This window comes from Euphorbia lathyris, chromosome 3, assembly GCF_963576675.1.
Source record: "Euphorbia lathyris chromosome 3, ddEupLath1.1, whole genome shotgun sequence".
Taxonomy (NCBI): Eukaryota; Viridiplantae; Streptophyta; class Magnoliopsida; order Malpighiales; family Euphorbiaceae; genus Euphorbia; species Euphorbia lathyris.
This window is the reverse complement of record NC_088912.1, coordinates 72,624,749-72,635,899: the sequence shown is the minus strand read 5'-3', so window position 1 is coordinate 72,635,899 and position 11,151 is coordinate 72,624,749. Positions and strand designations below refer to the sequence as shown.

Sequence of the window (11,151 nt, the reverse complement as noted above, 5' to 3'; positions counted from 1 at the left end):
GTTCATAATTTCACTATACTCTGATTTAATTCCATTTACATAATGCCCTTTATTTTAACAATGTGTGAGGATTCGTAGCCTTTTTATTGACATATAGTATGAATATAAGACATGTATACTGATTTTGTCATTGTTGAACTTGCATACTTAAAATCATGTTGGGAGGAATTGTATTTTGTTTAATTATAAAAGTATTTTGGCTCTATCATTTTCAATGATTAAAATTTTGTGAATATCTGTAAATGTGTGACATGAATCCTTGGGCCTCTTAATATGAAGGCACCCTATCTAATTACAAAAGTATCTCATTTTAGTTGTCTTTATCTTATCAAAATTCAGTTATTTTCTTTATTGCATGGATGCAACTTGTGGGTTTGAATTTGTCTATCCACGTGTCAATATTTTAGATTTTAGTTTCCTATATTTATGTCTAAAATCTCAAAATTGTTTTGTTCTATCAGGAGAATTCTAGGGTGTTTATAATCCTTATGCTGGCCAGCAATTTCAATTTTATATGCTTAAGTGTTTTCACTACAATAACATATATAGGTTAGGTATGTGTTTTAAAATAGATGTATAAACTCATTTAGGCTAATTTTCCTTTCTTATACTTTTTTTTTTAGCAAGAATAACTGTTCCAGATGCAAAATAGGCTCAAATTATATTGCATATTAATTCGTCTTAATAACACATAGGTAAAAGAAACTAGCTTTCATATCTCTCAGTTAGTTAGAGCACCCATTTAGTAAGCAGGTATTGAGTTAAACTATCAATGAAAGCACTATTCCCCATATTTATTTATTTTAGCATAAAAAATCATGAATAAAAAGAACAAATTAGTAATTTTTAGAATCATTTTTGTTAGTTGATTGAACTATTTGAGAAAGTGGCAACTTTATTTATATTGATGATAATTACAAGATATATAGGTTATCAAGTAACTATATCAAAATATTTTCACCAATTACGTTTTATTTATATATTATATTCTAGTTTAATAGCTATTTCGTTTGTTTAGTGTTTGTAAATATAAGAGTTTAAATTTCTTTATGAGACAAGGTCAAGAAAACATTACATAAAATGTCTTCTCATTTTATTCTTTCAAGTTTGGACCTAACCAAAAGAAATTTTCTAGTCAAATCTATTTTTTATTTTCATACGAACCGTTACACCTCCAAATTCATCAAAAAGTATTGTGGAATCGTTTATTCATCATATACTTATTTTTATTTTTATTGTTATATTTACAAACTCAATTTCCAATTATATTTTCTTCATTGTTATTTTATTTGTCATGCATCATTTAATCAATATGAATTATTTTTTAGGGAAAAGTACAAAAATAAAACTTTGGTTAGACCTGTTTTCAATTATAGTTTTGTGGTTTAAAAATTTACAAAATGATATCTTGAGTTTTATTCCGTTAGCAAACACATACCAAATTGACTAATGGTGTTAAAAGTCAAAGGGAAAAGAGTTAATTTGATCCTTATATTTATTTAATTTATAAATTAACTCTCCTTATTATCTAATTATCACAAACCCATCCTAAAATAAAAAATAAAAATCAATTATACCATCTTTTCCATTTTTTTAATTTCTATTTTTCTTTCTCTCACTAGACCTCCCCCATCTCCCTCATTTTTTCTCCGGAAATTCCTCCTCCACCGTGATGGGTCAGAATCTAACCTTAAACATCGCCAAGAAAGGGTTTCCAATTTCCTTCTACAACTGAACCACCTCCAAAGTCGACGAGACTCTCCTCCGGACAAACAACGATGGACCATTTCCTTTGTCTGGCCATTACAGTCCAAAAGATTTCGTTCTTTCACTTAAATGCCCTAGATCCGTCATCATCTTAGTCAAAGCTGGAAACCTAGTTGACCAAACAATCTCAGCCTTGTCATAGTATATGGAGGCCGATGATTGTATTATTGACGGCGGTAATGAATGGTATCAGAATATTGAACGGCTAATTGAAGAAGTTAATCAAGGAGAGATTCTTTATTTGTGGATGGGGGTTTCCGGCGGTGAAGAAGGAGCTCAGAATGGACCTTCTTTGATGCCGGGTGGATCTTTTGAAGCTTATAATAACATTAAGGATATACTGGAGAAAGTTGCTGCTCAGGTTGAAGATGGGCCTTGTGTTACTTACATAGGAGAAGGGGGTTCTGGGAATTTTGTTAAAATGGTTCATAATGGGATTGAATATGGTGATATGCAATTAATTTCAGAGGCTTATGATGATTTGAAGAATGTAGGCGGGCTATTTAATCCTGAATTGGCAGACATTTTCACAGAGTGGAACAAAGGTGAGTTAGAAAGTTTTTTTATTGAGATTACAAAGAGAGAAAAATAATTGGAGGTGGTTCAGTTGTAGACGGAAATTGGAAAGCCTTTCTCGGCGATGTTTAAGGCTAGATTCTGACCCATCACCGCGGCGGAGGAGGAGGAATTTCCGGAGAAAAAAGGAGGGAGATGGGGGACGTCTAGAGAGAGAAAGAAAAATAGGAAAAAAAAAAAAAAAAAAAAAAAAGAAAAAGAAAAAGAAAAAGAAAAGATGGTGTAATTGATTTTTATTTTTTATTTTGGGGTGGGTTTGTGATAATTAGATAATAAAGAATTTTAATTTATAAATTAAATAAATATAAGGACTAAATTAACTCTTTTTCCTTTGACTTTTAACACCGTTAGTCAATTTGGTATGTGTTTGCTAACGGAATGAAGCCTAATGTACTATTTTGTAAATTTTTAAACCACAATGTAATTAAAAACAGGTGTAACAAGGTTTATTTTTATACTTTTTCTTATTTTTTATTGTTTTATTATATTTCTTGAAACTATTTTATTGAAATTCACAATTTAATGTAAAACAATTTGAACTCATATTTTTTTTAACTGCGTAAACACTTGTGTAAATTTTGAAACTTTTTTTTTTTTTGATGAACTGAAACTACTTTATTAAAACTTGCAAATATCAATCGCAAGTTTCAACAATATAATATATGTTTCTTAAAATTACTTTATTGGAACTCGCAATAGCTGTAATAAAGTAGTTTCAAGATATATTATAACTTTTAATTTTCTCTTAAGTATGAGTATTTTATAGTAAACTTTTCTCTTAAATATATTGTAACTTTAAATTTTCATCTCTTCAATATGATTTTAATACTACAATATTTATGTTTTTACTGTTTTATTAATAGTGTATTGATGTTCCAAAAAAACTGTATTTTCTTTTATACAACGGTCATGATTTTTCCTTTATTATATTCTATTAAGATTAACTAAAAATGACAAACATGATTTTAGTAATTTGTCTATATTGTCCATTAATAATAGAGGTTTAAAAGCTGAAATTGTATCTAAAATATTATTTTAGACAAAGTTCTTCAAAAAAAAAAAAAAAAAATTATACAAGCTTATATTTACTTGTTTGATTGCTCATATAACATGGATTTTTTTTTAATATTCATACATTACAGTATTGATTAACACTTGTCAGTCATAACTCTTTCGTTTACGCTTTTTTTCGGGTTTAGCAAGAGCGGAAACATATTATCTTATACGTAGATTTACAGATCTACGGGGTTGCACCAGTAGAAAGGATTCAGATCCGATTGGCCGGAAGAAACTAAATGATGATGATTGGTTTACAATTGCTTTCATACGGAGTTCGATTCATGAAAAGTATTTGATTTGTCGTTATGTTGTTTTAGTTGTACCTTTTATGGCTATTTTTGCTATTTGTAGTTTTTTTATTTCATTTGTGGATCTTGTATTAGACATTAGCCTGTACTTGTGTAAGGTTTTATCCCTTGCTATTTTCATGATGTATTTGTACTTCTTCATCTAATGAAATGAGTAAGCATTATTATATATAAAAAAATAATACATAGATAAATTAAATTAGCTTTCATAGCTCAGTTGGTTAGAGCACCCGTTTAGTAAGCGGGAGGTCTTGAGTTCAACTCTCAATGAAAGCATTTTTCTTCATATCTATTTATTTTAGCATAAAAAAATACATGGGTAAAATAAAAATATGGCCTAATGCTTCCCGAGCCCCCTTAACTTGTCCAAATTGGTCATTTTACCCTCTCAACTCATCGAGTGTCCTATTTACTCATTTAACTCCATAAAAGTGGTATTTCTCACCACCACAACTTGTCCATTTATCCTTCCAATTCATAGAATGTTCTATTTACCCCCTTAACTCCATAAAAGTGGTATTTTTCACCCCTTACAATTCATTATCGAAGCCTAAATTGATAATTTTTTTTAAACGTTAAACGTATATTTATGCTATTTTGTAAGTGGAACCTAAATTGATACTTTCCCGAAAATCATAAGCCTATTTTGGTACATTATCCGTACATATAATATATTTAACTTGTTTATATTAATGTTCTTGTTATTTGTATTTTTTATTCGTTCTTTCTCTTTTCAACTTTTTTGACTACTATAAAGGGATAAGAAATACCATTTTTATGGAGTTAATAGGGTAAATAGGATCATAAGTGGTGAGAAATACCACTTTTATGAAGTTAAGGGGGTAAATAGGATATTCGATGAGTTGAGAATGGATAAAATGACAAATTTGGACAAGTTAAGGGGATGAGAAATACCATTTTTATAGAGTTAAAGGGGTAAATAGAACATTCGATGAGTTGGAGGGGTAAAATGATCAATTTGGACAAGTTAAGGGGGCTGGAGAAGCATTAAGCCTAAAAATATACTCCGAAAGTATTTTAGAATTTACAATGGTTATCTCTAAAAAAAATAATTATTAAGCAACTTAAACAATTTCGAAATAAATAAAAGTTTTTGGTGTTTGGTAATGACTCACTTAACATTGACCAAAAATGACCAAAAAATAAATAAATTGACCAAAATTTGTTTTTCCTTTATTATATTCCATTAATATGATAAAACTGACCAATAGCCTTTACCAAATGATAAACATGCTTTTAGTAATTTGTCCATATTTTTTATTAATGATATGGCTGTAAAATATGAAATTGTATCTAAAATCGATATCTATACTTAAAACAGCTTATATCTTGCTGAGTTGTCAATTTCTTTAATTTTTAGAGTTTTTTTTATCTGAGTTATTAATTAGCTTTCATAGCTCAGTTGGTTAGAGCATCCGTTTAGTAAGTGGGAGGTCTTGAGTTCAACTCTCAATGAAAGCATTTTTTTTCATATCTATTTATTTTAACATAAAAAATACATGGGTAAAATGAAAATATACTCCGAAAGTATTTTGCAATTTATAATGGGCATCTCTAAAAAATAATTATTAAGCTACTTAAACAATTTCGAAATAAATAAAAGTTTTTTGTGTTTGGTAATGACTCACTTAACATTGACCAAAAAATAATAAAATTGACCAAATTCCTTTATTATACTCCATTGATATTGAACATAAATGACAAAACGCTTTTAGTAATTTGTCCATATTTTTCATTAATGATAGGGCTGTAAAAGATGAAATTGTATCTAAAATCTATATCTATACTTAAAGCAGCTTACATCTTGTTGAGTTGTCAATTTCTTAAATTTTTAGATTTTTTTTATCTTATTTCGGTTTAATCATCTCATTTCTTATGAACCCATGTTTGCCCACTCTGTGTGAAAATTGGTTTCCCTCAACTTTCCATATACCTTAACACATATCTCTCAACTAATCTTAATACCTACATTATCTATTTATTTTAACATAAAAAATATGAAAGCATTTTTCTTCATATCTATTTATTTTAACATAAAAAATACATGGGTAAAATGAAAATATACTCCGAAAGTATTTTGCAATTTACAATGGGCATCTCTAAAAAATAATTATTAAGCTACTTAAACAATTTCGAAATAAATAAAAGTTTTTTGTGTTTGGTAATGACTCACTTAACATTGACCAAAAAATAATAAAATTGACCAAATTCCTTTATTATACTCCATTGATATTGAACATAAATGACAAAACGCTTTTAGTAATTTGTCCATATTTTTCATTAATGATAGGGCTGTAAAAGATGAAATTGTATCTAAAATCTATATCTAAACTTAAAGCAGCTTACATCTTGTTGAGTTGTCAATTTCTTAAATTTTTAGATTTTTTTATCTTATTTCGGTTTAATCATCTCATTTCTTATGAACCCATGTTTGCCCACTCTGTGTGAAAATTGGTTTCCCTCAACTTTCCATATACCTTAACACATATCTCTCAACTAATCTTAATACCTACATTCCGCTTCCACTACAAGAAAAATAGTAATTAGCAACCAACATTTGAAACCAAACTAAAATTGGTTGTAATATTGCAACCCGTATGGTTGCAAAGCATTGTCATTGGTTGCAAAGGTGGGAAGTAGATTTCTTAAATACATTTGAGACGAAAAATATGGTTTCAAAGTTTTATTGGTTGTAAACATTGCAACCAAACCCATCTCAACATATATTTTCTGGTTGCAATTATATTTGCCCAAAATTTCAATTTATTAAACCAAATTTAGAGAACAAAACACTTATTCATAAACCTAATTCTCATTTCTCCAAGCCAACAGTTAGGGTTATAAATGAATTGAGCCGCTATTATACATTGTTCAGTGTTCAGCTCGATACAAGTTCGATTAAATTTGGTTCAATTTCTAAACGAGCTGCTTGCAAATATTGATTTTGAGACTCGATTTGAGTATGACAAAACTCGACTTCAAAACTCGCGAGCATATTTGGTTATAAACTAGTAAATAAGTTCATTAACAAATTTATAACCAAGTTCAATAAAAAAAATCTCATAAAAAAACTTTCATTTTTATAGGTTTCTAAATCAAAACTATATAATTTTAAGTTAATAATATTGTTTATATTTAATACTCTAATTATAATTTGATATTTTTTTCAAAAAAATAATAATTTGATATATTTGAGTTAAATGATATCATAACACTTAATAATACTTATAAATTACTTAGTATGTGCTCCGTGTACCCAACACTGCTTATTTTAAAAAAAAGTTAGTATTATTTTATAATTTGATATATAAAAGAGTAAATTAATATGTGATGCGCCCTCACCTAACTCGAGATGAGAACTCACTAAGGGATAGGTGTACCCCGTCGTTATCAAGTAATAAATTTCTGGGTTTAAGTCCAGGTTATCGTCCACAGGATTTATTTCTGCAAGTACCGAATTACTAAGTCTCGGATGTTATCTAGGCTTAAGGGGTTTGAGTTGGTTTTGTTTAATTAATCTACTCCTAGGTTGAATTACACTAATTCTAATTAAGTTATCTAATTCTAGCTAAGTTATTCTAAGCCTAATTAAATTACTCTACCCCTAATTAAGTTAAACTACTCCTAAGTGATCTTTTGTCAATGCAATCATCTAAAGGATCATGGAGGGATACGATGATAATGGAAATAGATTGTTTAAACAATTGAATTAAAATCTAAGTCACTTGTGTTCGAGGCGATTAACCCGACCTATCCTCCTAAAGTTCCTAGTTCGTGATTCCCTTGTAAGGCCGAAACTAGCTCTAAGGCTCAGTAATTTGGGCTTAATCTTCTATAGGGTCGTCAATCCTATAGGCACTGACTAGGTCAGATTCAGCTCGCAATATGTGCCAACTTGATTTTGGGATTATCGAATGAGTTAAACCAATCAAACAAAGCGTAAGACAAAGATTCAAAGCATTAAAACAATTTGAAGAAACAAAACTATTATATTAATCAAAGATGGAGAGCATTGTCACGAAGTTACAATAAGCCTAAGATTCATAGCATGTATCATAGGATAAACAAGTTATAAAAGAAGAAAAATCCCTTTCAAGGAACCTGTCAACCAATGCAGGCGTCTTCCTAGGACTTAAGGATGGAGCTCGAGCAATCCTCGGTGAATGGAGCTTCGGAGGCGTCTTCAATGGAGGTTTGAAGGTTTTTGGAGGAGGTGGAGAGGATTTCTCGAGGTGGAAGATAAGAAAATTACAAAAACAAAAGATATTTAATTAACAATTGAAAATTCCTATTTATAGACGCGTCTCGGGCCTCGTTTTGACCTATTTTCGTATCCTAGTTGGTGTAGGAAGACGTGGGGCCGAACGTGGCTTTGTGGGGGCGGAATTGGTCTTTTTGACCAATTCCCGCAGGTCTGCTCGCCGAGCAGGCGCCTGGCGCCCTGCTCGCCGAGCAGGCATAGCCTGCTCGGCGAGCAGGCCACCAAGGTCCTGCTCGGCGAGCAGAGGCCTGCTCGGCGAGCAGAAATGGCCCGGGGGGCCCTGCTCGCTGAGCGTTTTCGCCCGAAGCGCGCTCGATCCGTACCAGATGACTTCCAAGCCCTTTTTCGTCCGAACTTACACCTGCACACGCATAAAAACTCCAGAAAACATTAGTCCAAAAGCCGAATTGATCCGTCAATCGCTTATTTTGAGCAAACGCCTCGTTTGGTGCGACTTTTGACGGACCAATTAGCTTCAAAAGATAACGGAATTCTATTATGCGTGTTATTTCGGCCGTATTTACCTAAATTGATCACAAAACGAGCCTAAACGATGAAAAGTAAATAGAATGCTTCCAATTTCTAACTAACTCACACAAAAGCATTTAAATACGCGAATTGCTCGCTTATTAGCCAAATAAATCTAAAAACCGTCCTAAAACCGTACCCAAAGATAGGGGTTTTTGACCTCTATCAATATGGTAGGGTTTTTTCATTCTTATCTCATTTCCGCCTCCATCCACTATGCATCTTCCTTCTTCCTCAGTTTTCCATTTTCGCCTCCACTGTCTTCTTCAATCCTCCATCTCTCGTCGACCGCCAAACCGGCTTTGTCTCAGTTCTCCATCTCTTGCCGACCGTCGTAAAACTCTTCGCCTCAGTTTTCCATCTCTCGCCGACCGCCGTAACCCTCTTCCCAGTTCTCCATCTCTCACCAATCATGAATCGCTTTAGTTCTCCACCGGTCATCTCATCAGAACTCGTAACTGCTATAAGGTGGGTTATCTTTATCTTTTTATTTATAGATCTGTCTTAAATTAGCGCTCAAAAATCCAGTAGAAAAATTGGAGTTCTAAATTCGAACTTTTAACTCTGCTTGAGCTTGTTTATCTTCCTCTGTTTAGCTCAAAAATCTTTATTTATTTTTCATCTTAATTTTATAGAAAAATTACGCATTATGGTTACGAGTTAGCGTCTGTTTCCATTCTTATTTGTCTTATAAAGGTAGATTATTGTGTTTTAGGTTGCAGAAAATTGGGGGTTTTTAATCAAGGGTGGCGACTTCTGAATTGCAATTAGTCAATGGTGGGGTTTTTTTATTTGTTGGAGAATATCTGGAGTCTTTTAGTTAATGGTGGAATTTTTCAAAATGGTCTGTCATGCAGCAACATCCTAATGTGAATTTTTTTCTGCAGTTCTTTCATTTCCTTGTTTGGTTTGATCTTGTCTACAACTGAAAATGATCAATTTACCCCATAAGGTATCTCAGTTGAAAGATTTTAGATTCACTTAGGCCAATTGTCTATAAAGTTATCTTTTGAATTTCTTCGATTGCTTTGTCAACATGAGAAATTTCTAATTGTATGATGATGTCATATGGTAATTCAATCTTCGATAAGGAAAAACATTTTGCTACATGCTCTCTGAACTCATAACTATTTGGTCAATGTATGATAATAAGGTATGTTGCTACACGACTTCAATTAAAAATATTGGTTGCTACATGACATTATGGAGAAATTTTTTCAACTGAATAATTGTAAAAATCTTCATGCAAGTTCATGTATCAGCTTTTGTTCTTTACATATATATCCATTCTGATCTTTTGCTCAATGTATTTTTAAGCTCAACTGGTACTTAATGATTGTAATTTATCATATTAAGAATCCCTTTCTATGAGTTTTTTCATGGTCTTCAACTTATTCTTTAGCATATAAGTTGCTTTTTGCAAATGCTCTGAAGCATACCATTGAAGAGGAAAAAATTACTTTGACTTGCATGTGAAACTTGAAGTATCTATGCCTTTTGAAACTATTATTTAAACAACCGAAATATAGAGTTTGTTGGACAACCAAACTAAGACTTAAGCAAGAAATGAAATAAAAATTACACAAATTAAGTGAGAGATTACTTATAATAAAAGAAACTAAGGCTTCTAGCTTTACTTAACCTCTTTGCTTGGTAAAACACTTAACCCCTTTTAAGTTGTTTATCCTTTTTAAGATGGCGATTTTTATAGTTCTCGAGATCGGTTCTAAACTCTCGACTAATTACTTTCCCTTGGTCCGGCTCAAGTAATTAATCAAGAGAAGCATTAAGTTTTCTTAGTTCCAAACCTTCGATTTATTACTTTCCCTTGGTTCGGCTCAAGTAATAAATCTAAGATTTGTAACAAGATTAAATCTAAACCTTTTTAACCTACTTTACCTTGGTCCGGCTAAAGTGATTACCTAAGATTCAAGAAAAAACGCTCGAGTAATTAGTTCTAAACTTTCGATTAATTACTTTCCCTTGGTCCGGCTCAAGTAATTAATCCAAAGAAGCATTAAGTTTTCTTATTTCCAAACCTTCGATTTATTACTTTCCCTTGGTCCGGCTCAAGTAATAAATTAAAGATTTGTAATAAGATTCATGAAAAACCTTGGAAAACCGATAAGCCACACTAAATGGTCATTAGGTCCAACTTATGTATTTCGATTAATCAATTTAATCACGGTCAATATAAACGATTAATTATATCCAAGTAGGGAGTTGGCCCATCTCCTACAAGCATTAAGAATCATAAGTTAGTTCTCAAAGAGGATAAAGATAACTTAAATAGGTTAAACGTAATTACCATATAATTAAGGTTAAGATCCACTTTTAGCCTTAGTTAAGAGGGGTTTAGCCCATCATTAGATTAAAACACACTTTAAAAAGATAGATAATAGAGTTCATATTAATAAAAGAGATTAAAGTTTAGAAGAAACCGTAATGACGATTACCGAACGAACTTCTTCGGTAACTTGAAACTTACTTTTATTAGATGAACTTTTGCACAAACAATAACAACAACACAAATAGCTGATTCTTAAGGAGAAGAATCAACAAAATAACATTATAGAGGGAGGAATTAAGCCTAAGCTTGGTGTGTCTTCAAATGGCACCCAATGCCTCCTT

At 31.4% G+C, this 11,151-nt stretch overlaps 1 long non-coding RNA gene and 2 other non-coding genes across 3 annotated transcripts; all 3 read left to right on the top strand.

Annotated features, from left to right (window-relative positions):
* The first annotated feature begins 3,912 nt into the window (after positions 1 to 3,912).
* On the top strand, positions 3,913 to 3,986 carry TRNAT-AGU (transfer RNA threonine (anticodon AGU)). Its single transcript has one exon. It is a non-coding gene; the product is annotated as a tRNA-Thr (tRNA).
* Positions 3,987 to 5,118: 1,132 nt separating this feature from the next.
* TRNAT-AGU (transfer RNA threonine (anticodon AGU)) lies at positions 5,119 to 5,192 on the top strand. Its single transcript has one exon. It is a non-coding gene; the product is annotated as a tRNA-Thr (tRNA).
* A 3,146-nt stretch (positions 5,193 to 8,338) lies between these two features.
* Positions 8,339 to 9,897, top strand: LOC136221868 (uncharacterized). Its single transcript, XR_010685350.1, has 2 exons — positions 8,339 to 8,988; positions 9,236 to 9,897. It is a non-coding gene; the product is annotated as an uncharacterized lncRNA (long non-coding RNA).
* The last annotated feature ends 1,254 nt before the right edge of the window (positions 9,898 to 11,151 follow it).